The sequence below is a fragment of the Hydra vulgaris genome, chromosome 02, assembly GCF_038396675.1.
Source record: "Hydra vulgaris chromosome 02, alternate assembly HydraT2T_AEP".
Classification (NCBI taxonomy): domain Eukaryota; kingdom Metazoa; phylum Cnidaria; class Hydrozoa; order Anthoathecata; family Hydridae; genus Hydra; species Hydra vulgaris.
Genome location: NC_088921.1, coordinates 19,468,008 through 19,494,006, shown reverse-complemented (window position 1 = coordinate 19,494,006; position 25,999 = coordinate 19,468,008). Strand labels below are relative to the sequence as shown.

Below are 25,999 nucleotides of genomic sequence, written 5' to 3'. Positions count from 1 at the left end.
TATAGAAACAGCAAGAAAATGGCATGCATCTCATAAAGGGTTGGCATTTCCAGAGAAGAAAGTATTCGTCCGATCTAGTCTTGATCAAACAAAGTGTGAACATTTTTTAGACTTTATATTTACAAGCGGTATTTTGCATGATGTTGCTTATGGAATAACCAAATTGAAATACGACAGCGGTGAAGAACAAAAGATAGTGCATGCAATACTGACGACAAAATATAGCCACGCTATCATGTTCTATCGAAAAAGTTGTAGTGAAAACAATTATATACCATTATCTGATTCAAGTTTGTGGAAAGTATTGCATGCAATAAAACCTTCAAGTCGAAAACGCTTAGCTGGATTAGATGATGTTACTGCTTCAGGCATGAATGGTTTTCAAACATTACAAAAATTGGCACAAAGATTTAGTTCTAAATCTCTCGAAGCTGCCCTTGAAAAAGGAAAAAGGTATTTGAAAACAAGTTATCAAACCAATTGTAGTGTCAATGACTCAAACATTTCTTCTCATAGCTCAAATCATGCCTTATCAGATCCATCTGAAAAAAATCTTCAATCCAACACAGAGATATCAGAAGTGGTATGTGCCGATTGCTATGATTTGTGCAAAGCTATCGAGATGATCAAAGAACTAACAATTCAAAATTCTGACGATGCTGATTCTATTTATGATTTGGAAATTGCTGTAAAGGATGTATTCAACTACATAAAACACCTGATGAGAGATTCTCAACAAAAAAAGGCAAAAATCGAAGCTTTTAAGCAATTAAACGATGAAACTGCTTTCTGGCTTAAAGATTTTTGTCAAAAAATTCTTCCGGTTCGATACAGAGAGGGCCAAAGAGAGTATTTTGGCAAGAAAGGAATGAGTTTACATGTGGATATATTCTTCATAAAAATAACAGGAAAGTTATTCAAACGTGTTTACTTTACTTCAATGATAGGTGTGATCAGGGAATAGGTGATGTTGTTTCGTTAGCCACTGCAGTTTTAGACCAATTCAGAATTGATCAACCGCATATCAAGAAAATGTTTACCAAATCTGATAATGCCGGCTGCCATCAGGGAAATCTTTCAGCTGAAGCAATCTACAATGTATGCAAAGAGAGAGATATAAAGTTGCTGAGATATGATTATAATGAACCCTGTTGTGGAAAAGATCAATGTGACAGGGAGAGTGCAGTTGTAAAGACAATTTTAAGGAGTTACGTTGACTCTGGTAATAATCTTTTGACTGCTGAAGATATACACAAGGCTATGCATTATAGTTTTGGCGCTAAAGATGCAAAAGTAGCAGTTGCTCAAATTAGCAATGATAAAACTGTAGTTACTGGACCAAAGATTAAGAACATTAGCAACTATCACTCATTTGAGTTTGGTGAGAAAAGTATGAAGATGTGGCGTTATTTCAATATCGGTGAGAGAATTGAACAAGAGTATGGAAATCTTAAATTCAACCCTCGATTAAGTTGTTGTTGCCATATAGCAAAACAGATAATTCAATTAAGCGTAACAAGTCACTTAAGGAAAAACAGAAAAGAAGTGACAGGCAATTATATTCATTAAGATTTTGCACTGAAATGAATTGTACTTTATCATTTGAAAGCGATGCTGAGTTAGAAGAACACATGCTATCCGGTCTTCATACAGTTCCGAAATCATTAACATCATTGGATAAAGTTCGCAACTCGTTTGTTCATAAGATGAAAATTACTTCACAACTAAATATGCCAATTTCTTCATCCTCTAACATTGCTTCCGTAAAAGACAAACCACATTGCATGAACATTTTTCTATTGCAAGGTTGGGCATTACCAGTTCGAAGTTCTTTTAGATTTTCAAATCAGCAGAAAGAACTGTTGTATAAATACTTTTCGTATTATTGTTGTATAAATACTTATTCGTGGAGAAGAATCAGGTAATAAAAGGAGCCCTGAGCAGGTTCACATGCAGCTGAGGAGAGAACTTCCGCCTGATCAATATGTAACTAGCCAACAGATAAGTTCTTTATTTTTAAGGTAGGCATTGTTGCTATCAAAACTTTTGCAAATTAGATTATGTTTCTGACTGTTAAATAGTTCTTTTACAAATATGAAATTAAAATTTAGGTGAAAGTTATAATTTTGTGTGTTTGTTTACATATGTTTAAAAATATGTGCAATTGATATTGTTATAGATTTAGTAACCTGAAAAGAAAAGGTAAGCTGGTAGAACCGACACCAGAAAATAATGAAAATAGTCAGGTTAACGATAACAAAGAAGTTTATGGCGAAAATGATGACTCTAATCTGGCAGGAGACAATGAAGATGATAATAAATATGAGGAAGACATCGCCAATCTTGCAAAAGAAATTTGTCTTTTATGGAAAGTGAATGATTGGGTCGCTGTTGCATATTAAAAACAATGGAATATTGGATATATTGTGGAGGTAATATTATTCAAAGTATATATTAGTTTCAAGTTTTTATTTTGTTTTACAAAACAGTGCTCTAAAATAAAAGGAATATAAATAAAATGTAAAAATAATTTCAGAATGACATTATATAAGACTTTACAAGTTTTATTGAATGTAAGCAAAATTAAACAAATCATAAACTCTTTATTATATTATTTTAAATGTTGCGCTAATACTTTTAGGTACCTATAACTGGGATCAGAGTTAATTGTATGATTAACGGGCAAGAGAAGAATACTTTTCTCTGGCCAGTACTACCGAGGAGATAAATAACCAAACTGATAAAATTATCTGTTTAGTAAATGCTCCTTTTCTAATCAGTGGTTGTGGCGATTATTCATTATCCGAAGAAGACTATAATACAGTCATATCATTATTCTTAGAGAAACTTACTGCAGCAGAGTAGAAATTATGTGTGATGTAATGGATAATGTGTGTAAATGACTCTATTAATAAATGAAAAACTAATTTTTAAATGGAAAAACATTTAAATGTTTGATTTATGTTTTATTTAATTAGCAATATAGTTATCTTGATGTTAGATTTTTGTTCAGTTTTTAATTCATGTTATATCATGCGTGTGACAAAATCACACGAATTTTTTTTATTATTATGTTAGGCCTTTTTGTATTGACAGTTGGATATGTTTACATTTTTACAAAACTAAGCGCCTCTGCCGTAATGGTTCATTTTGTAAGTATACTAAAACATTTTTTTCCAATTTCAAGCCTTAATATATTAATAGGCCTTAGGTATCACATAACTTTCTTTGCATTTTTAGACTCAATACCTTTGATAATTTTAAATCCTAAAAGAAAAATTGTGTGCAACACTTCGCCGCTAGAATTAACTCCGATTAAAAGTTGACAAAACTGATTGATTTTGTACTTTTGAACTATGATAATTAGCCAACCGCACAGTGTCACGCAACTTTTTTATATTTTTTGGAGAGAGCTTTTGGGTTACGTCTGATATTAACTACAAAAGCTATGTGCAACTTTTTGCCTTGCCAAAAAAATGGGTTCAAAGGTGGCAAAAACTAAATTTCTAAAAATTTTTAAAAAAATCTCAAAAATTTAAGCCCAGATTCCGAGTGAACGAAACATTTTTGAAAATTGTTTTTTTCCCCAACAGGTTTTCTCTATATTCTGATAAATATATAAAAAATTCAAGCAATTTGGAGGAGGTCACTTCCACAGTTTCAGGAATTTGCCTGATTCTTAGAAAAAACGGCTCTTAAGTATTATTTGTTGGTTTTTTCTTGTCTACATTATTGTATAATGTTTTTCTAAATAAATTAAAATGTGATCAAACATAATATCTGTTTTTTTTTTAGAAAAATATCTGTTATTTTTTAGAAACTTTAGTGTCACATTATGTGACTCACGAATAGCAAAATTCGATTTGGTCGATATGTTGATAGGCGATCGTTTGAAGAGAGCTCTTAATAGAATAGCAAAAAAGTACTTAAATATGTTTTTGCATGCTTGTGATTGTGAATAAACGCATAGTTTTAAACTTTTAGTAATTTATCTGGATCTAGGCTGTTAGACATAGGTTTGCATTTGTAAAAAGTTTTAATAAAAACCAACAAAAACGTTTCTAAAAAAACCTCCGTTTACTGTTTGATGTGGATATTTAAAAAACCAATAAGACGTTCTTACGGGACCATTCAATAACGTTGCCAAAATGCTCTTGTGCCCAATGGGATTTATATATATATTTATATATATATATCATATATATATATATATATATATATATATATATATATATATATATATATATATATATATATATATATATATATATATATATATATATATGTATATATATATATATATATATATATATATATATATGTATATATATATATATATAGCTTTTTTTTTTAATTTTATATCATTTTTTTATTTATTTTCAAAAGCTTACTTTTTTTTAACTTACAATGCCAAAATAGCAAAATAATAAATCTATGAAAGGTACTTGGAGTGAAGAAAACTTGATAAAAGCAAAAATGTCTAAAATGAAAACATTTCCAAAAATCTTATAATGATGAGTTTCAAGTCAACCATGTAAAAGATTTGTATATTTGATTTTTAGGACTTTTGGAATAAACTTTTGGCTAGTTCATGGCTTGAGTTAAAGTTAGAGCATTGTTTTAACAAGAAAAAAAAAAAAGATTGCTTTAAAGGATTTAGAAACGGACACCCGAAATCATTTTTAGTCTTATATTATAAACCATCTATGATAACAGATATTCCATTGGCAGTTGAAACTACAACGGCAAAACAAGTAAATGAGTCGTCAACAATAAATAATTTTTTATCGATAATTAGTCCATTAATTATTAATGAGACACCGACAATGAACGAGTCATAATTAGATTATAATATTCTCAATAGCAACAATATAACCCCCACTGCCATTTTTGTTTCTAAAACCTTAATCTCACTATTTCACAACCATTTTGATAAAATGATTACATTCCAATGCTGTTACTTAATCTGCATTTACACTAACCTTTTAAATGTTTTATCTCTGATGGTTTTGATTTATTGATGGATATTTTTTTCATCAGTAAAACTAATAAAACAATATATTTTGTTTTAATTTAAATTCTAATAAAGGTACTTTTAGTTGCAATAAATTCTTCTAATTGTGTTCCGAATAAAGTAAATAAGTTCTAAATGCTGTGTTTGTTAAAATCCTTATTACAATCCAGTTCCTTTTTATCAGTGATTGGACAAGTGGAACCAAGGACTTTATAAAAACGTCTGAGGTGTCATGGTCTTATAAGTTTAGACTTGGATAACATTACCTCTGAATTTAAAAAAATTGAAATAGTGACACAAATATTGTTTTGATATTCCTCCTGCCTCTAATTTTTGGAATGTCCGTGAAAAGAAGCAAGTTAGATATTAATGACAGCAGTAAAGTAAAGCAAGAAATGAGCATTACGAATTTATTCAAATGATTTAATATGGGAACCGCAAATCAAAATTGCATAATTTCTTGCAAGCTACAAATTTGTTATAATATCCAAACCATTTAAAAATAAAAATACTAAACTAATAAAGTTATTTTGCTGCACTTATAATCGTCTGCATTTAGACGAATATAACTGCGAGGAAGATACCGGTACTGCGATTCGCAGTACCAGTATCCTCGTCTCGAAAAAGATATAAATAAAATAGAAATATTGAAAACAAGTAACAAAATTGGTACCTGAGTTACGTCATTTCTCATACAATGAAAGATCTCATACAAATGTATAAGTGGTATCATAATATAGAGAAAAAAACTTGATAAATACCACCAAAGCACTTATGCTTTTTAAATATTTCAGATCCATCTTCAGATTTCCGAGGGAACAGGCATCGGTTATTTACTAAATATAATTATTTAAAACTTGAAAACAGATTGCCCTTTTGAAAAATAGAAGTTATAAATATTAACTTATTTTATGCTGAGCTTGACTTAATTAAGTACATTTGACTTTCTTCATTTGTCCGTAATAATTGTAAAAAGTCTCAAAAGTATATATTATTTAAGTGCCTAATGATTTAAAAAAATATACCCTGAAAAAATTTGAAAGGTATCGGTTTTCTAACATTTTTTTTCTAAAGTTTTGTTTTTTATTCAAGTACAATAATTATATTTATTATACTTCTTTTAATTCAATAATTAGATGTTTTTACTTTCATTTTAAGTCTTTTGAATCTTTTTTTTTTTGTTGGCGTTTGAACAATATAAGAGTTATTATTCATAATAACTCTTATATCGCAGCAAATGTGTAACACGAGAAAGCAATAAGATAAGTCAATAAATGGGTGTGTGGCTTTGTTTTAAAGTCAAGTTACTGTTATGAATAAAAATTAAGTAATATAGACTTTCCGCCTACTTTAAGCTTTCATCTTTTGCATTTGGTATCAACAGAAAATTGAATTACACAAGCGTGAAAGTTAAATTAAACAAGTATGTTTTTTATTATTTAAAGATTGAGATTTAAGATAATTCAAATTTTCGAAACATTTAATATTTTAAGAATATATTAAGTATATAAAATCATACGCACATATATATATATACATATATATAAATATATATATATATATATATATATATATATATATATATATATATATATATATATATATATATATATATATATATATATATATATATACTTATATTTATATATATATATATACATTATATATGTATATGTACATATATATATATATATATATATATATATATATATATATATATATATATATATATATATATATACATATATATTTATATAGGGGAGGTTTGAGCACAGTGGATCGGATTTCTTCATTTTTTAAACTGAGCAGAAGTAAAAATTTGCATTTTATTTTTTTTAAGGCGAAATGTTTGAGATATATGTCATTCATGAAAAGAAATCACCAAAACCAAAATGTTTATTATCTAACGACTAACAGATAGGTTTAAAGTGAGTTGTGTTACGTGATTCACTGTGCCCCAGTACTGGGGCACAGTGAACAAATAAACACAGACGTAAATTAATGATAGTGAATAGGGGCATAGCCAAATAACTTTGAGACTGAGTGAGTAAAGTGAGTGCTTTGAGGCTGAGTGAGTAAAGACACTGTACATTATACTTTTGGCATAACTTTATTAATTAGATTAGTGTAAAATCAAAATAATAGACATTTTAAAAATTAGGAATAAAAAACTTATCAAAATATTAAAAAATTTAAAACATATTAAAAATATTTTTTTTATGACTTAAAACTGTTAAGTTCATTTTTATGTAGTTTGTCTGTTAAAAATGCATGAATTTAATCCTTAAGATCATTATTGGGCCTTGTGAATCAACCTATTCACTGTACCCCAATTTACTGTGCCCCACCATAACAAGTTAAATTTAAGTATAGTTTTTTGGGACATAAATTTTGTTAAAGGAAAAGCTAAATATATATATATATATATATATATATATATATATATATATATATATATATATATATATATACATATATATACATATACATATAATACATTTGTAGATAATAATCACATCTTATCAAAAAAAGTTTATTTGTATAAAAACTATTATATTTTTCTAAGAAAGTAACTATCATCAAAAATAAAAGTTATATTTACTACTTTACAATATATACTAGTGGCGCACAGTGACCTCTGATAGATTTTAATTTAACAACACTTTTATTAACTTTACAAAATGCATCATAGTCATCCATTTTTCAGAGAAAAAAGTGGTAGACCTCCTCCAACCTGAAAATTTTTTAATTTTATTAAAAACATATTTAAGAACAACAGTTTAATCAGTTTGTGTTTAGTTTTTTTTAGCTGATGATTAAAATAATAAATCTATTAGTGAAATCTTTATTAACGATAACCAACGTAAACCAAAAAAATTAAAAATTGTTCCCGGAGTAAACTGAATGACAAACGATTATGTAAAAATATTTAAAGAAAAATATAGAAAGTAAAAAAAATATGCCACTTTCACTAGAGTTTAGAATTTTAAATTTTCTGAAAATTTATATTATTTGTCATTTAGAGTAATTGTAGATGAACAAGTCACAAATGCTAATGGAGTTTTAAAAAATACAAATATAGATAACAAATATAGTTAAAACCAACCAAAAAAGGTCACAATTGTTTACAAACAGTAATTTGATTGAAAAATTATTAAATATAATCTCAATGTTGTGGGTAGATGTAGGTACAGTTAAATATTAAAAAGAAAAAGATAGTACGCAAAAAAAAACAATAACACATTAGTACAATAGTTTGAAATTTGAAATTTTTTAAAAATCTATAATAAATACCATTTTCTGTGTTTGTTGATGTAGTAGCTAGTGAATTTAATAGGGTACAAAAAGTTGCAAATATCGCAACATGTGTAACAGTCCTAAAAAATTAAAATTATATTAAATTTGTCCACTTCGGTGTTCTGACCTGGCCTTACTAGCTTTTACTAAAAATAAACTCTAAATAAGCCACCATGATGGTTCACAAACAATAACGAATTACTTATACTGTATATACAAATACTGTATACTTTTTGTGATTTTGCATTGATATAATTGTTTATGTAATTTTGATGCCATATTTTACTGTCTTATATACATCTTGGGTATTCAGACATTTAATTTTTGTATTCACTTAACGGGAAAAATTAAATTACTCTTAAATAGTTTTGTTTAAAATATAATTTTAAGTATAGATATAAATTCTTAATTGTAAAAAGACTTTACTAATCAGGACACAGGGCGCCTGGAAGCTTGGGGCCCGCTACTGCGATCCTAATTTTGAAGGCTAACGTTTTGAGTAACCCTAATGAATAAAATCATTTAACTGATGTTTTCTATATTTAGCAACCCAAGTCTATTTATATTCCACTTCTTCTCGCCAGAGCTCGTTTATATGCTTATATCAGTTATATTCTTAACATCAATTCTCTTTGGACCATTCCCATATGTGTAGCACTTATTTCACTATTACAGCACCTTTGTCAAGCCTTGTTTATAATAGTTTTTTGTGTGTGGGAGTAAAATATCCATAGTTCTACAGTTGTATGAGTTAGACGGTTTTTTAAATTCAAACTACATTATGACAAATTTGAAGCTAAGTTGTACAAATGCATGTCCAAATGTAAACCTGTTACAAAAAAGGATTGAGTATTTTTATTTTAAATCTATCTCTACATTTTAACAATAACATATTCTGCGACATAAAATATTAAATACAAATTATATCTAGTTAACATAAAATAAAAGAGCAACACAAACAATATATTAATAGTATATTTATTTACAATTTATTTAAAATGAATGTATTATAAAGAGTATTAAATACTAAAAAGAAATTGAGTATCGAGTGCAATAAGTAATGCTTCATAATTACATTTATTTATACCAAATTTTAAATTACAAAATCTTTTAGTGTTCAAAAGTTTTTTTGGTTTACTTGATACTCAATTTCTTATTGATACTATTTATAATATATATTAAAATAAAACACAGTACACTAGCTAACTTTTCATTTATTAATGTAAAATTTCAGATTTTTTATTGATACTATTTAAAATAAATATTAACATATATTAACATAAAACTCAGTTCACTAACTAATTTTTCATTCATTCATAAAATATTTTAGATTTATCAGTTCAGACCATCATCAGATGTAAAATAAAATAAAAATTGTTATTTTATTTTTAAATTATTATAAATGATGATGGTCTGAGCTAATCAGATTGAAATATCATAGAAATTTAAAAAAATTGGTGAGTACTTATCTGGCTTTTGTGTTATTATATATTAGGTAAATAAAGTATTTTACGAACTCAATGCCCTCGCATTGATTGGGTGTGGATTTACAATTTACAAATATTTTTATTCCTAGGCTCTATGCATAAAAATTTTTTGCAATGTAGTTGACATAAGCAAAAACATACTTATATTTGGAGTTTTCACAATGCCTGAAAGTGCATACCTGAAAAATCAAAAATTCATGCAGACTTTTCTGGTCAAAATCACAGGTTATAACAATGTTTAATAATGCTACTCAACTAAATATTTTGTTTTTGACAATCTGGACACAATCAATTCTTTTTTGGTTTATTATTAAACTTTAGGCATACCTAGTGAAAAAGTTTAGTTTTGCAACTCTTTCCTGCATAAGTAAACAACTCATGATTTTAATTGTCTTTTCAATAAAAATTTAAAATTGTGACCAGCAATAAATTTAAAATCCATATTTCTGGTATCTATTGTATAAAATTTACCTACTAATTCTGGTTAGAGTTTTACATAATTATCATAAGTTCATGATGTAACTCGGAACAGTGATCTGACAAATTATATTGTATAATCTTACTAATCAATGTAGATGTAAACACAGTTTGAAATTAAAGTGAAAAAGATATTAAACACAAAGAAAATACCTTTAGATTTGTCTAGAAATTTTAATAAAAATACTTTAATACATAAATATTTTTTGCAACTTTTTATTTGTGAACATATTAACATTTAACTTAGATAAATCTGAATGGTGAACTTTAACTCAGGTGAACTTTAACTCAGATAAAACTAAATTTTTTCTGCTAATTGTTATCTAGATCTTTCTATATATGTATATATGATTGTTAATGTACTCAATGAGTCTTCTAGGATAAAGTCTTACTTCCGATTGTTCTTGACAACCATATATTAAATCCATTGCAAAATTAGCATCTGCTAAGATCTCTTTATTGTGCTCGTCATTTTCTTACTCCGCATTCTATTTTTTATCTCTATATCCATCCTTCTATGGAACACTGTTACAAAATCTGGAGCGGATCTTGGAAAGATGCCCTTTCTCTTTTAGACAAATATATATATATATATATATATATATATATATATATATATATATATATATATATATATATATATATACATATATATATATATATACATATATATATATATATATATATATATATATATATATATATATATATATTATATATATATGCTTTTTAACTCTAATCTTTGTTTTCTAGTAAGTGGTTGCCAGCAACCATTGTTGGGAGTAAATTAGAATTAACATATATATATATATATATATATATATATATATATATATATATATATATATATATATATATATATATATATATATATAAATATATGTATATATATATATATATATATATATATATATATATATATATATATATATATATATATATATATATATATACATATATATATATGTTAATTCTAATTTACTTCCAACAAGGTTGCTGGCAACCACTTACTAGAAAACAAAGAATAGAGTTAAAAAGTAATGAAACAGTTAACAGAAGACTTGAAAAGTTAAAGGTTGTATGAGTCAGGAAAACATGAAGACGAGAGAGAATTTCAAAGGGTTGCAGTACAAGGAAAAAAACTAGACGAGTAAACGTTTTCAAAGCATGCAGGGATGGATACAGTAAAATGATGAGACTTTGCTGAATGACAAGTCAAACGATAATGAATTTTGGTTGATAAAACTAGATATGGTAGCTCTTTTAAGCAGTGAACACAATAGTGTTTGCAGAAAAAAAGAAAAAGATGAAGTTTTACGACGGTGGAAGAAAAGCTCAAGCTGCAAATTTTGATCATCAAGAAAAGCATCATTAGAAGAACCAGCCCAAAGATGAGCAGTATTCGATACAGTGGCGAATACGAGAGAAGAATGAAGTAGAGAATTGAATCAGTAGTAAAACAATGGAAAGCACGATAAAGAGAAGCAAACATTGCAGATGCAAACTTAGTAATTGATTGTATATAAGAATAATTTTATATATATAGGAATATTTTTTTTTTTTAAATAATCAATTAAAATATCACATTTTAAAAAAAGTTTGATATTAAAAAATTTCTATTCTTGATATTTGCATAAATGAATTAAAATATGTTAAACTTTTGAATTTTCAAATGATTATTTCTTAAATTTCTTATTTGCGGCTTTGCAACTTTAAATGATTTATTATTTGAAGAAAATTAGAAAGTAACAAATAAAAAGTTTACTTTATTTACTAAAAGTTTATTATTTTATTAAGGATTTTGTTGTAAAAGCAAAGAATTTTTTTCTTAACATCATTTAATTAAACTTTTAATGCTGTATATATTTTTTGTTAAAAAATAATTGCTATAATTTAACTTGTGTAATTTAACTTGTGTAAAAAAAGCAAAAGTTTAATTTACGGTTTGTGCAAATTTTTGATGCAGCCGTTTATTTAAAAATTAATCTTGAGTAAAAAAAATGTTTAGGAATGAAAACTAAAAAAATGTCAAAAATGAGCCAAGTTTTTTTAAAAACAAATAAAATTTAAATATTGAATAATATTTAGAAATATTTTATAATAAATTATTAAGTTAAACCCAAGTATTATTTTTAATAAACTTAATATATTTTTTAAATCAAAATTAAATTGTTTGAATTTTTATCAGAATAAAATTAAATATTTTTATTAAAGAAGTTTTATATCAAATCATAAACTTTTTATCAGAATTAAATTATATTATTATGATCTTTGCTTCAAGCATAAAGTATTAGTGTTTTTCATGTGAAAAAATCAATTATTACAACAAAATATAAACAAAATTAGAATAAATTTTAATTTTTATTTAGTTTTTTTTATTAGTAAATAGCACTTATAACAACATTATTGTCATTCAAACTTTTGTAACAAATGTTTTTACACAATCGTCATTGAAAATTAAATGTGCTTTTTTAAAAAGTTAATTACTTCTTTTATCTTACCGCTTATTGATTAATTTAAAAATTAAAAATTAAAAAAAAATTGCTGAACCAAAATCGCTTTCTGCTTACATAAAATAGCTTTAGGAATAAGTCACTCTATGCATAACGCTTTAAAACAAGACCTGCAGCTGAGAAAGATAATCCAAGAAGATGTAAAGAAGAGGACTCAGTGAGATTTTAAATTATCTTTTTTTTCCAGAACCATTGCAAGTTTTAGTAGTGCGTTGAAGAATATGTGTAAACGGCTCATTTATTAAGTTAACTTTAACTTTTATTATATATGTAATTTAAGATGATGACTATTATTTACATTGTTAATTTCAAGTTGATGGACTGTTATTAACATTAGTAATTTTAGCTTTTACATTTTTAATTTCAGGTTATTGATATTACAATTAGAACTTTTAGGTGATGGAAAAAAAAACAATCGTAGTTTTAGGTTAATCGACTTTTATTTACATCAAGCACTTTAGAAGTTACATATTTGTTAGTTTCATGAATGTTTTTCTCATCAAAAATATAACACTTTTCTTATAAGACAGAATATGTTGCAAGATCTTGAAGTGAAACAGTCAACTCTTGTCAATCCAGGTATCGAATTTTAGTAGTTTTAATGTAGGGTTTACATCCAATAACTAGAATTTATCAACAAGATTATGATTTTGTTTAAAACTAAGAAAAATAGGACTATGAATTACACACCTCTAATAAGGTATGCAATTAGTTGCAGTTGATTGTAATGAACAGAGTATATAAAGAGCATCTAGTAGAACAATTTCTCTAATTCTAACACCTTGGTTAACATCACTGGTTGAGGACATCATCGGCTGTTAACTTCAAAGGTTTTAATGCTAAACAAATATTTTTCCAGATCAAACCATTATATCTTTAAACTTGTCTGTCACTAATAAGATGATATGGAGTATGGAAATACTTCATAATATGTGGAGTAGAAATACGAGCCAAAACAGGTACCAAAACAGGTCTTGGTTTTTCCCTGGGAGGTTTACAAGCCTCTGTCAGAACATATTCAAGTTGAAAAATCACAAAAAGAAAATTTTTTATTTAAAAATAAAAAAAATCCTAATTGAAGTTATATCTGGTCATGAAATAGCGTTAATAATTATAAATAAACATTTATTTCTAGAATTAGTGATCAACTGGCATTGATTTTGTCACAATAAATGTCGTAATTTTCGAACAGCTCCAATTATAGCCACACTTTTTTTCTACTGCTGGATAATTAATTTTACGCAAAAAAAGCAACTGAAAGACCATTTTAGTTCAAGATAGCTCATTGGCTACCTTCAATACATCACATTCAACAACAACAGGTAAGTCCTCATTGATAAAACTTGACACACGTTTTTAATTAATTTTTATTACTTTTTTAAGCTTTTAATAAATATTTAATAATACTTACTTGAAGAGTTCAATCAAAAGGTGATTTTTTTACATCAAATCATATCATTATGTCATTAACATAGTCATTATGTTACCAGTTTGTACCATAAAGACTATGTTAATGACATAATGATATGATGTAATTTTTATTGTATTATATTACTGAATGTTATTGCGTGACTATATGTAAACTAAACCTTATATATGAGTTATTAAAACCAAAAAATACTTTGTGCATATTTTGCTCAACAACTATATTTCTTTTTTATTACAAAATGGCTACTTAGAATGTCTTGATGGTTCATTTTAATATTAGGGTGCAAATCCCAAGAAATTTTAGGTTTGTTGGAATGATAAGTTATTAAATTAGCAACACTGGATTGTCTGATGTTGCTTCAAAGTGTTTAAAATTTAAAATGACAAGCTTTTATCAAACATTTGAAAAAAAAAAAAGGTTTGAAACAAGAAGACATCGGCAGCGCTTCATGGACACCCACTCTATTTAGATAAGTAAAAACTATGAATTTACTGATCCTATATTTCAAAGTGTGCCAAATTACTTTCAACAGAGTATCACAAAAAACAGGCCTAGCTTACAAAAACTTTCAGCAAAAACTTTCAGCAACATCTATTAGAGTCAAATTGGCCAGGAGCTAAGTGTGGCCATAGCAATGAAGCTGAGGAAAATAAGAAAGAGGTTTCAGCTGCCAGAAAATTTGATTTCATCTCTAAAACAAGGTACAATTTTGAAATAGACCCAAAAGTGGTTTCTCAAGCAACCAGCATCATTGTTGGCAGAAAAAGCACTTAGTATATTTATTAGTTATTATAACAGAGTATTAATAACAGAAACATTCAAATTCAAGAAGTGAGAGACAAATTACATATACATAAAGCTAAAAATTTGTCATTAATTGGGGATGCGACGGGTAAGAAAAGAAGCAATATAAGCAGAGGTTTATGGAGAAGAACTCAAACAATAAAAGTTTGTTTAATATTATTATGGTTTACCATCATTTTATTTAGTATTTCTTTAGTAAACCATCATTTGGAAAAACCCTGCTTTGACATCTTCTAGTTAATGTCAACTCATCAAACTTGTTTTCGAAATAAAATCAACAGATCTAATAACTAAAGAAGTTAATGGTATAAAACAACAAATTGAAATGGTTTCTCCACCTAAGTATCTTTCACTGATCTTGAAATAACAATAATACCAAAATGGAAATTTGCATGAAAAACCGAAGACAGAAATGTTTGCAAAGCGCTGGCATCGTGTTTTTCTTCTCATTGCTGGTACTTATACCGTGCAAAAAAAAAGTTTATCTTTTTTTGGGATAATCACCTTTTCATTCCTAGATTAAAATTTTGAATGTATATTTCATATTTTATGCTGCTTGGAAATTAAAATATGGCTAGCACGAGGAATAAAAATAAAGATAAGTTTTAATGAAAAAAAGAATGATATCCTGGAAAAGTTTGGTGATAAATTGGATCTTTTAATTGAGGTACACAAACAGCAAACTGGTAACACGAATAATTGAAACCTAAAACAATTTTAAGTCTTCACAAAATATACAAACAGGTTTTGACAAATTGACAATCATATGAATATTTAACATTAAGTTGGCAAAAAAAGAAAAAGTTGAGTGTAGTTGAGTTTGCTTTTCTATTTTTTTTTGGTAGCATTTTTTTATTCATCGATTTTTTTCATAAGTCAAACTTTGCATAAAACTTTGAAAACAAACACAGAATTTAACTACTTTATAAGTAATTTAAAAAAATAATTGTTTTTTAATTTTATTTAAAAATTAAAGAAAGCATATCATGTTGTATCATTATATTCATATGATTGTACTCATGATGTAAAGTGAATGAAAGGAATTTATTACTTTTATTTTTTAGCTGCATCAACCAAATATAATATTTGCTTGACACAGTTTCAAGATATGGCTCAAGTAGCTTAATGTTTATAATAGAAATTTTTTATTTTATCTTATCTAACTATTAATAAAACCTAGTTTGTATAAAATGTGACAAAAGTCTTTTGGGTGTATGTGGGTGCATTTTTGTTGCATTATAATTATTTATATTTAAGTAATCTTTCTTAACAAGCTTATTTAGAATTTTTTACAATCAAAAATTATTATTATTATGCAGTTATGAAGTGCTAAAAATATAGAGAAGTATTAAAAAATAGGTCACATTTAAGTTGTTAAAAAAGTTATTCAATTTTTTTTTTTTAATTGTTTTAGTGCTTTATATTAAAAAGTTGTTACAACAATAAACATTTGTATTTTGGTACCTCCAGTTTCCAATATAAAAAAAAGATGAACTCTGGTTTGAAAGTAACTGAAAAGTCAATGGTCTTATCTAATTTTTAAAAAAGGTAACCCACCATGACCCTTGATTATACACTGGTTCCCATATATATCAAAGAATTTTTTTTTCTTCAAAAGTATTTTAACCTGAGTCTCAAAAGTACCAGATTTTTATAGTGATTCCAAAACTCATAATCTTTTCTACTAAAACATTAAAAAAAATATATATTGCAAACAAAATGTCATAAAAAAAGACTTTTTTCAATTTTTAGTTAAAAAGTGTTGTTTCTTTTATATAAAAATTTAAGCAATTTATTTTGAAACTCTGAAATCTCTATGAAATTCTAGTTCTTTAGAGACCCAGGTTAATATACTTTTGAAGAAAAATAAAAAAAATGGTATATTGGAGCCATTGTGTAATCAAGGGTCATGGTGGGTGACCTTCTTAAAAATATTAAATAAATCTAATGAATTTTCAGTTACTGTAAAACCAACGTTCACCTGTTTTTTATATTGGAAACTGGAGGTACTAAAATACAAATGTTTATAGTTGTAACAACTTTTCAATATAAAGCACTGAAATAATTTTTATAAAAAAAAATTGAATAATTTTTTCAACAACTTAGTTGTGGGATACCAAAAATTTACCAAAAGTCACATCCCTAATGCGGCAGCTGTCTTAAAGTTAAGTGAAGCTAAAAAAAACTCCTGATGCTACCAATATCAACGTCTAAAACCATATGTAAGACAGGTACCATATTTTGATGATATTGATGCGCCATTAACACGTTGAATACATTATATAGTCAATTAATAAACCTGCTATAAACTTACATAAAGTCTAATTGCTACATTTTAAAAATAGTTATTGTTCTATTATAGTTGGTGAATTACAGGGTTATTCATTTTTATATGCGCATTTATTTATTTTTAAATATATTATTGATGACGCAAGTACAATATAAAAAGTTCTTTGATACTTTCTTCTCAATATACAATGCAAACTTTCCACTTTGTGAACAAATAAAAAAAAAACCTTGAAGAGTCCATGGATTACCAAAGGATTTAGAAAATCCTCTAAAGTTAAACAGAAACTATATATAAAATAATTAAAAACAAAATCAGATGAAAATCAACAAAAATATAAAAAATTACCAGCATTTATTTGAAAAAATTTGTAAAAAAGTAATAAAAATTTTTATTCAAATTTAATCAGTAAATTCAAAAACGACTCAAAAAATACCTGGAGAACGTTGAAAGAAATAAAAGGAAAACAAAAAACAAATTCAAACTCCCTTCCTAAAGTAATTAAAATAAAACAAATATATATGAACCAAGCAAAATTGCAAACGAGTTTAATAAATATTTTATTGATTTAGGAACTAAATAAGATTCCTTTTACGGAAAAATCTTTTTGTGATTTTCTAGAGCCTATAAATAATTCGCTTTTTATAGATAATTTATATTCTGACTTATCTTTTGATGAGTTTTAGAGAGCTTACAAATCTCTCAAAAGAAACAAAGCTACAGGTGCGGACAAAATAAATGGCAACATAGTCATAGATTGCTTTGAAATTTTAAAATGTATTCTTTATAAAATCTTCAGGGCATCTATACAGCAACGTGTATTCCCCGACAAATTAAAAATAGATAAAGTTACTCCAATTTACAAAGACGGAAAAAAATCAAATGTTAGTAATTATCGCCTTATCTCAGTTCTTTCAACCTTCTCGAAATTTTTTGAAATAGTTATATACAATAGAACATACAATTACCTTAATTTAAAAAAACTTCTTTACAAAAATCAATTCGGTTTTAAAAAAAGCCATTACATAGTTCATTCGTGAAATCTCCAATTCATTTGGCAGATCACAATATACTCTAGGTATTTTCATTGACCTATCAAAAGCATTTGACACGTTCGATCAAAAAATTTTACTTAAAAAACTCAAAATTTACGGAACTAATGGCAAATTAATAAAATGGTATAAAGGTTACTTGACAAATAGAAAACAATTTGTTTTCTATGGAGATTATTTTCAAAATGAAAAATTAGTTGACATAAAATGTGGTGTTCCACAGGGTTCTATTCTTGGCCCATTTTTGTTTTTAGCCAATATAAATGATTTAAATAAAGCTTCTAACCTTATGAGTATCATTTTTGCGGACTATACTAATTTATTTCTGTCAAACAGTGATATTCATGAACTTTTTTCAAATATGAATAAAGAATTCAATTACATCTCCAAATGGTTTAAGTGCAACAAGTTAACATTAAACATTGAATAAACAAAATGGATTCTTTTCCACTCCCTCGCAAGAGAGCGTTTTTTACCAAATATTTTAACTAAACTTTTTATTGATAAAATTGAAATAAAAAAGGAGTCGGTCACAAAATTTTTAGGCATTTACAATAATGAAAATATTACATGGAAGTATCATGTCGACATTATTTCTACTAAATTGGCCAAAAGTATTGGAAGTTAATATAAGGTCAGATCTAAATAAACAAAATTTAATTCAACTCTACTATTCATTTATTCATAGCTTTATAAATTATGCCAATATTGTTTGGGGAAGTACCTCTAAAAGTAAGTTACGAAATCTCTACCATCGTCAGAAACACGCGATGCGTTAAGTATGTTTTGAAAATCGTTTTTCTCATTTAAACATTTTGTTAAAAAATGTTAAAGCACCTAATGTTTACGAACTCAATGTCTATAATATTTTATGTTTTAAAAGATCTTTTTACCCATAAAGCTATAAACACATATACTTTAGGAAATAATAATTTATTAATTGAACCTTTTTGTCAAACAAAGTTTAATCAATTTTGCATAAACTGTCGAGCATCGTATTTATGGAACAAAATTGTTTTTCTAAATTTTGATTTGTCAATTTTGTTTTCCGTTTTAAAAACCAAATTAAAAAACTTTATTCTTTTAACTGACAATATATATATAAATGTTTTTGAAATGTAAAATTATTTTCATTCTGGATAATTTGTTAAATTATTTTCAGTTTTTGTTTATTCTACATTGTTCATAGTTATTAAATCAATTGTGTTTTTATTATATTATGTACACACGTTTGATATATTTTATATGGTTCTGACGACAAGATCTTTTGGATCTTCTTCAGATACCAAGTTTATGCATTGTTATATTGTTATATTACGATTAATAATTGTAAACTAAAAAAAAAAAAAAAAATCCGCGTTTATTCTTTCTTATATGCGGGTTTATATGTGAGTCAGCTGTCCATAAAATCTCTAATTTAATTATATATAAACAATGATTAAGCTTTTATGTTTTTATATAGATGTATTTAAAATATAAATTAGGTTGTTGCCACTGCTATTTATCTATAAAATGGTTGCCGAGCCAGCGCTGGAATTATGTAACTGTGCATATGATTGAAAAATGGAACTAAGTTAAACTATGTAGTATCCATAATGTTTTCAAGTTTCCTGATTACCCCATCCGTATTTCTAGGCCTTTCTCCCTGTTTGTAAGTATGCTTTAAAGAAGAAAAAAAGTTCTTCTACTTTTATTAGGCTGTGGCCAGTATGCTGGCAAAAACCTAATAGCTATGCCACGAGAGGCAAGTTTTTGCCTTCAGAAAGACTCTAGTGGAATTTACAATTGTCCAATACAAACACCAACGCTTCCACATCTGCATTCCTAATCGCTGGTGCCAATATTGTAGTAATGAAAGTTCAAAATGAAACTGCATTTGAGCCTTCAGTTTTTTTTTTCATAAGTCAGCACTCCCATTGTTAAAACAGCACAAACCAAACTAATATTCTTGCCACAATTTGCAAACGATTGTAGAATTGCTTGCACACTTTTTAGTGAATAACCATATGTGCTGTTAGAAGGCACATTAAATCCAGTTTGATCCAAATAAATAAGTTTTTCATTTGAATTTCCGTTAAATTTGCTTGCATAGGGATGGAAAAGAAAAAAGCAGTGCCCATCCTAAACGACTTTTTGCATTCGGTGATCGAACCATCATCTAATGTAAAAAGTCTTTGTCTTAAGTTTTTTTAACCTCGTTTACCAGTAAACAAGAACAATTTGTATTGAAAAACTGTAAACGAGGTTACAAATACTTAGGACTTTTTACATTCAATGATAGTTTATTTAATTTAGTATTAGATTTTTGTTTAATTTTGTTATTAAATTTATTGACTGATTAAATTATTATTTATCTAAATATTCATTTATCTTCAATTAAATTTAATTATTTATAATTACTACATAAATCCAGCGCTGGCTCGTCAACCATTTTTTAAATAAATAACAGTGGCAACATCCTATTTTTTATTTTAGATTTATTAATATAAAAACATAAAAACCTTTTTATTGTTTATATAAAATTATATGTGAAATTTTATGGATGGTTGAATAGCATATAAACGCGGATATAAGAATGAATAAATGCCCATATAAAAATGAATAAATCTGTAATGCAGATTTAATCTGCATTACAGATTTATTCTGCATACCCAGGAGAGGATTCAGTGACTTACAAAGAGATCGAGGAAAATATTATAAAGCATTTTAAAACAAAGTCATCTTTAATACTGCGTTTTGAATTTGCAACAAATAAAAAAGCAAGTAAAGAGAGTGTGACGGAATTTTTACGGCGGATTGCAAGAGCAGCTGAAGGATGCAAAGTTACGGATAGAGATGACTGGATGCGCGACCAATTTATTACTGGCTTTAACGATAGAGCTACGATCAAACGCCTATTATTGGAACCTGAAGAACTTACATTTACAAAGGCTGTTGAGGTTGCTATTACTTTGGAACGAGTGACTCAAAAAGCCCAACAGTAGGATGGTTCCGATAATGTGATGGTTGCAGCAACATCGGCACTTCCCCAAACAACTGAATTTGCCGGAACAAATAAAATAGCGTGTTGTAATTGTGGGAAATTTGGAAATTGTGCACGGGACTGCGAGACAAAATGCAAAAACTTTTCACTCAATCATCGAGCCAAAGACTACATCAAACGATTGCGAGATTTAAAAAAAAAGAGAATTTGGAAATAATGACATCCAGTATTCTCCCGGAAACGGCATCGCCATCATTAAATGTTAAAATAAACGGAATGTTCCAAACAGCATTAATTGATTCTAGATGCTCAATTACAGTGGTTCATGCTGAATCTACACGCTGACTTATTTCAAAAAGTCAAAAATTCATTTATCAATTGTGTTTATTAAGCAAAATTTTTAATGCTTAAAGTTTTGCACTCTGGTGGCACTTACAAGTATGATGTCAAAGGAAATTTTAAATAAACTTTAAATAAAATTCTTTATTATTAACTAATAAAAGTCTTTTTTGAAAATGTTGTCTTTTACCACCACCTTGGATTGAGACATGATGTTTTATACTTGGGCACAGTCGAGAGTATTCATCTGATTTATAAAATTCATATACTTGATTTTTTACTTTTTCACTTACAGATTTTCATCCTTTTTAAGAGGAAAGCAGTTGCTATTTTCTTTTTATTTGCTATATAGATTTTATTCATCTTTTTTTTTTTTGCATAGTGGCCCTGTCTTTATGAGCAACTCGTTTAAAAGGTAAACATCCAAGGCTATTAATGCTTGAATTAAATTTTTCTTTCAAAATGCGAGTCTCATTGAAATCATAATATTTATGTTGACATGAATCACTTCTGTAATCTTCTTTGTTATTTTCTAAATACAACATTTTTCAACATTCTGAACAAAGCTTATGACCAGGTAAATCAAACTCCTTTACAGCATCAACAATAATTACTCTGATAGATTCTAAAAAGTAACAAAATGATGAAACATTAAATAAACCATTATTTTTTAAAAATTCAAGTTAATTTATTTTTATTTACTTCTTAATTTAACTTTGTGTTGTTTAAATGAATCGCAACACAAGCTTTTACCATACGAAGTCGAATTCTATCTAAGTAGATCTTTTCACGGTATATAGAAATAGTTTAAATATGATTTACTTTACATCGCAAGTGCATAATTTCTTGATCTTTTTCTATTATTTCCTCAAAACCTTAAATTTTTTTGATTTTAGCAAGTTTTACTTCATGACAATCTTTATTTAATGCTTTTCCAATGCAACATTGAGTTAGATCTAACGATGCGAAGGGGGCAAGGAAGAGCTAGGGCTATTTAAAAACTGGTTTAATTCAGGCTAATTAAAGACTTATTTCTAGTACCGATTGTGAAATATTTTTAAATTTATACATACTTTTGTTACAATATATAGAGCTATATAAAGTATAAAAATAATAAAAAATGCAATATAAAAAATAATAAAAACTAGAATTAAACAATAACTCTATTTTTATTATTTTTTAAAGCAAATTTCATTGTTCTGATTTTGTAACTTCGGCATGAGTACTCACTTTTTTTTTCCTGAAATCAATGCAGTTAAGTCTATCAAAACAATAGAAAAAAAAGCTTTAATAAAACCAGTGCTGATCATAATTTACTGATAGTTTGAAGTGAAACATTTTCTTAAGTTTCAGCCGAAGCAATTTTTAGAAGTCCAAAGTTTTTTACTGAGTTGTGTCTTATCAGTAAATTTAATTATCTAATATTTTATAAGCCTACCATTTATAGAAATAAAAAACAACGTATTTTTACTTCTTAAATGCAGAGTTTGTATGCTGTCTCATCAAAAATCATCTTTTTATATTTGCAAACGATTTTTAAGGTTTTTTAGCCGGCTATTATGGATAAAATATGACATTTATAAATTCATGGCAAAGTTTTAATAAAGTACCGTCATACGGGGCTACTTGGACCCAAATTTGATACATGTTTGATGTTTGTGGTTCTCTCTCATATTTATATCAATGTAAAAAAAACTTGTTGTTGCTAATTCATGGACTTATAAATTAGTAATGATTATTGTTGAGAAAAAAATATTTTGGTGGACTTTGTCCCTCCCTTTTTGGGGGCTTAAGGTTGGGCTCAAGTAACCCCTGTTGTGAGGCTAGTTGAACCCATAGGCTAAAAGCCCTTTAGTGTAGTGCAGCCATGACCCTTTTGAGGTTTCCGCCAAATCTCTCGGATAGCTGATGATGCCTTATAATAAAGGCTTTTACCCATTTGACACCTGGGACATTTTCATTCAAACATTGAACATCACTTCCTAATCAATCTAAATAGGATTTCACAATAATTCAAAGATCAAATGAAGTCAGTGGGTAGCCAAAAGTTGAAACTTTATTCAAGTGAACACAAAATGACTGTTCTTCTTCAGGTGTGAAGACAACTGGATGCCCGGCATGTTTCTTTGTGATAGTCAGTGCCGTCTTTGAAGAGCTCTCTTAATGCTGAAACTGCTGATTCTAAACTGTTCTTAAGCAAATTGTTGACTGATAGCTCCACGTTCAATATTAATATAGGTTTGCTCTAAGTTTTGATTGGTATATTCTTTGTAATCTCTCGATCCCAACTTACTTTTATATCTGTGAACCATTCTTGTAGAACCAGTTATGATAGCACGAAGTATACGCATATAGGTGCATAACAAAAGCTTAAACCAACCATTAACATTATTTCAGTATTCATTTTATAACCTAACAAATATTAGGAAAATGGTTGAAATAACAGTTATATCAACTCCTTTTAAATATATTATTACAATTTGGGGTTTAATGTTAATGGAAAGCAAATTTATTCATTTTCAATTATAAGCTGCCACAATGATATTTGGGTTCAAGTAGCCCCATTTCGAACTTCAAACATAAATACATTAAAAGATGATATGCTGAAATTTTTAGGAATTGTTTTTTCATTGATATTTACCAACCCACCAAGTTTCATCAAAATCAGAAAAGGGCCATGTTGATCCTTGGTTCAGTTTGCATGGAATGACTCAAATATAAATATAAGCAATGGAGTTGCTTCATCCTGTATTATTATAAGTAAGTAGTTGCTTTAACCTTTTAATAAACCCATTAACAGAATGCATTAACACATTCAATGCGCAAACACAGCAATTTTAGTAATTTACAGATCCTGTTGTAATATGATATTTCACACCCCTTAATAGAATCAACGTCTTCAACACAGAGTTTTAAAAATCTTACTACCTACTGACTTAAGAACCATGAGCTGTACTCACATATAGCTATGACAGAGAGAGTATCATATAACCATTTAAATTAGGCACAAGTGCTGAGTGTATGTTATGTGTACTCCTTTTATAACTTAATAAATAAAAAATTTAAAGTCAATATTTTTCATGTAATATTTATTACTATACTATGTTTCATATTATTTATTACATTAGACTATTATTAAATACATGGTATACTATATATTAAATACTGTTGTTATAACAAAATATAATATTTTTTTATGTTAACTTTGTTAAACAATTAATTATAACAATATTTTTTTAAGTTTCTAAAATGATAAAATAATTAAAATGTCATAAAATTCTTATTTAGTTGTTTAAGGAATGGATGAAAAAAAATATAAAGGAGTTTTGCTTAAAATTGCAAATAATTTGTTGGATAAAGATGTTGAAGCAATTAAATATTACTTTGCACAACAAATTGGCTATGGTCATCAAGAAAAAATTGAAACTTCTATTGAATTAATTCAAACTTTAGAACATCGTATGCTTCTTGGGATTGATAACTATAATGCTTTTGTTGAAGTACTTATAATTATTGGAAGGAATGATCTGATAAATCTTTTTTCAGGTGAGTGTAATAAAAGATTTTTTGATGCATTATACACATTTATTTACAACTATCAAATATAACTATTCTGAAATGTCACTGACGATGTCATACTAAAACAGCCAATAAATTATCGCATGATAATTACTCGGTTTTACTGATATTTTAATTTTTTATAAATTTAACTTTTAAAATTTTAATATTTTAATTTTTTAATATTTTAAATCTGACTTTTAATATTTATTTATTTAAATTGTTAAAATGATTTACTGTTGTTATTTTCTACAATTAAAAATTGTTTGTTAAATGTTATTTATGTTTTTATAAATTTATTATAAATTTAACTTTAAAATTGTTTGTTGAATGTTATTTATGTTTTTATAAATTTTTTATAAATTTAACTTTTAAAATTTTAATATTTTAATTTTTTAATCTTTTAAATCTGACTTTTAATATTTATTTATTTAAATTGTTAAAATGTTTTACTGTTGTTATTTTCTACAATTAAAAGTTATTTGTTAAATGTTATTTATGTTTTAAGGTTAAACATATGCTAGGGTGGAAAGGGTGATAAAGGGGTCCAAAATTTTATATTTTATTGTTGGCCTTATACTTTAAGCCTACCACAATCACAATCACTTCTACTTCTATTTAAAATCTTTTAAAGATACTACACAACATAAAAAAAAAAAATTTGCAGTCGTTTCCTAATGTGTTGACATAATAATGACAATAACAGTGGTTTCCTAATGTGTCCTTGACATTTGTGCATACTATAAATGACATTTGTGT

General features: G+C 26.9%; 1 long non-coding RNA gene across 1 annotated transcript; it reads left to right on the top strand.

Moving 5' to 3' along the window:
- The first annotated feature begins 6,358 nt into the window (after positions 1 to 6,358).
- On the top strand, positions 6,359 to 25,222 carry LOC136076436 (uncharacterized). The gene is made up of 3 exons (XR_010636270.1): positions 6,359 to 6,437; positions 13,924 to 14,110; positions 24,971 to 25,222. It is a non-coding gene; the product is annotated as an uncharacterized LOC136076436 (long non-coding RNA).
- Positions 25,223 to 25,999: the final 777 nt, after the last annotated feature.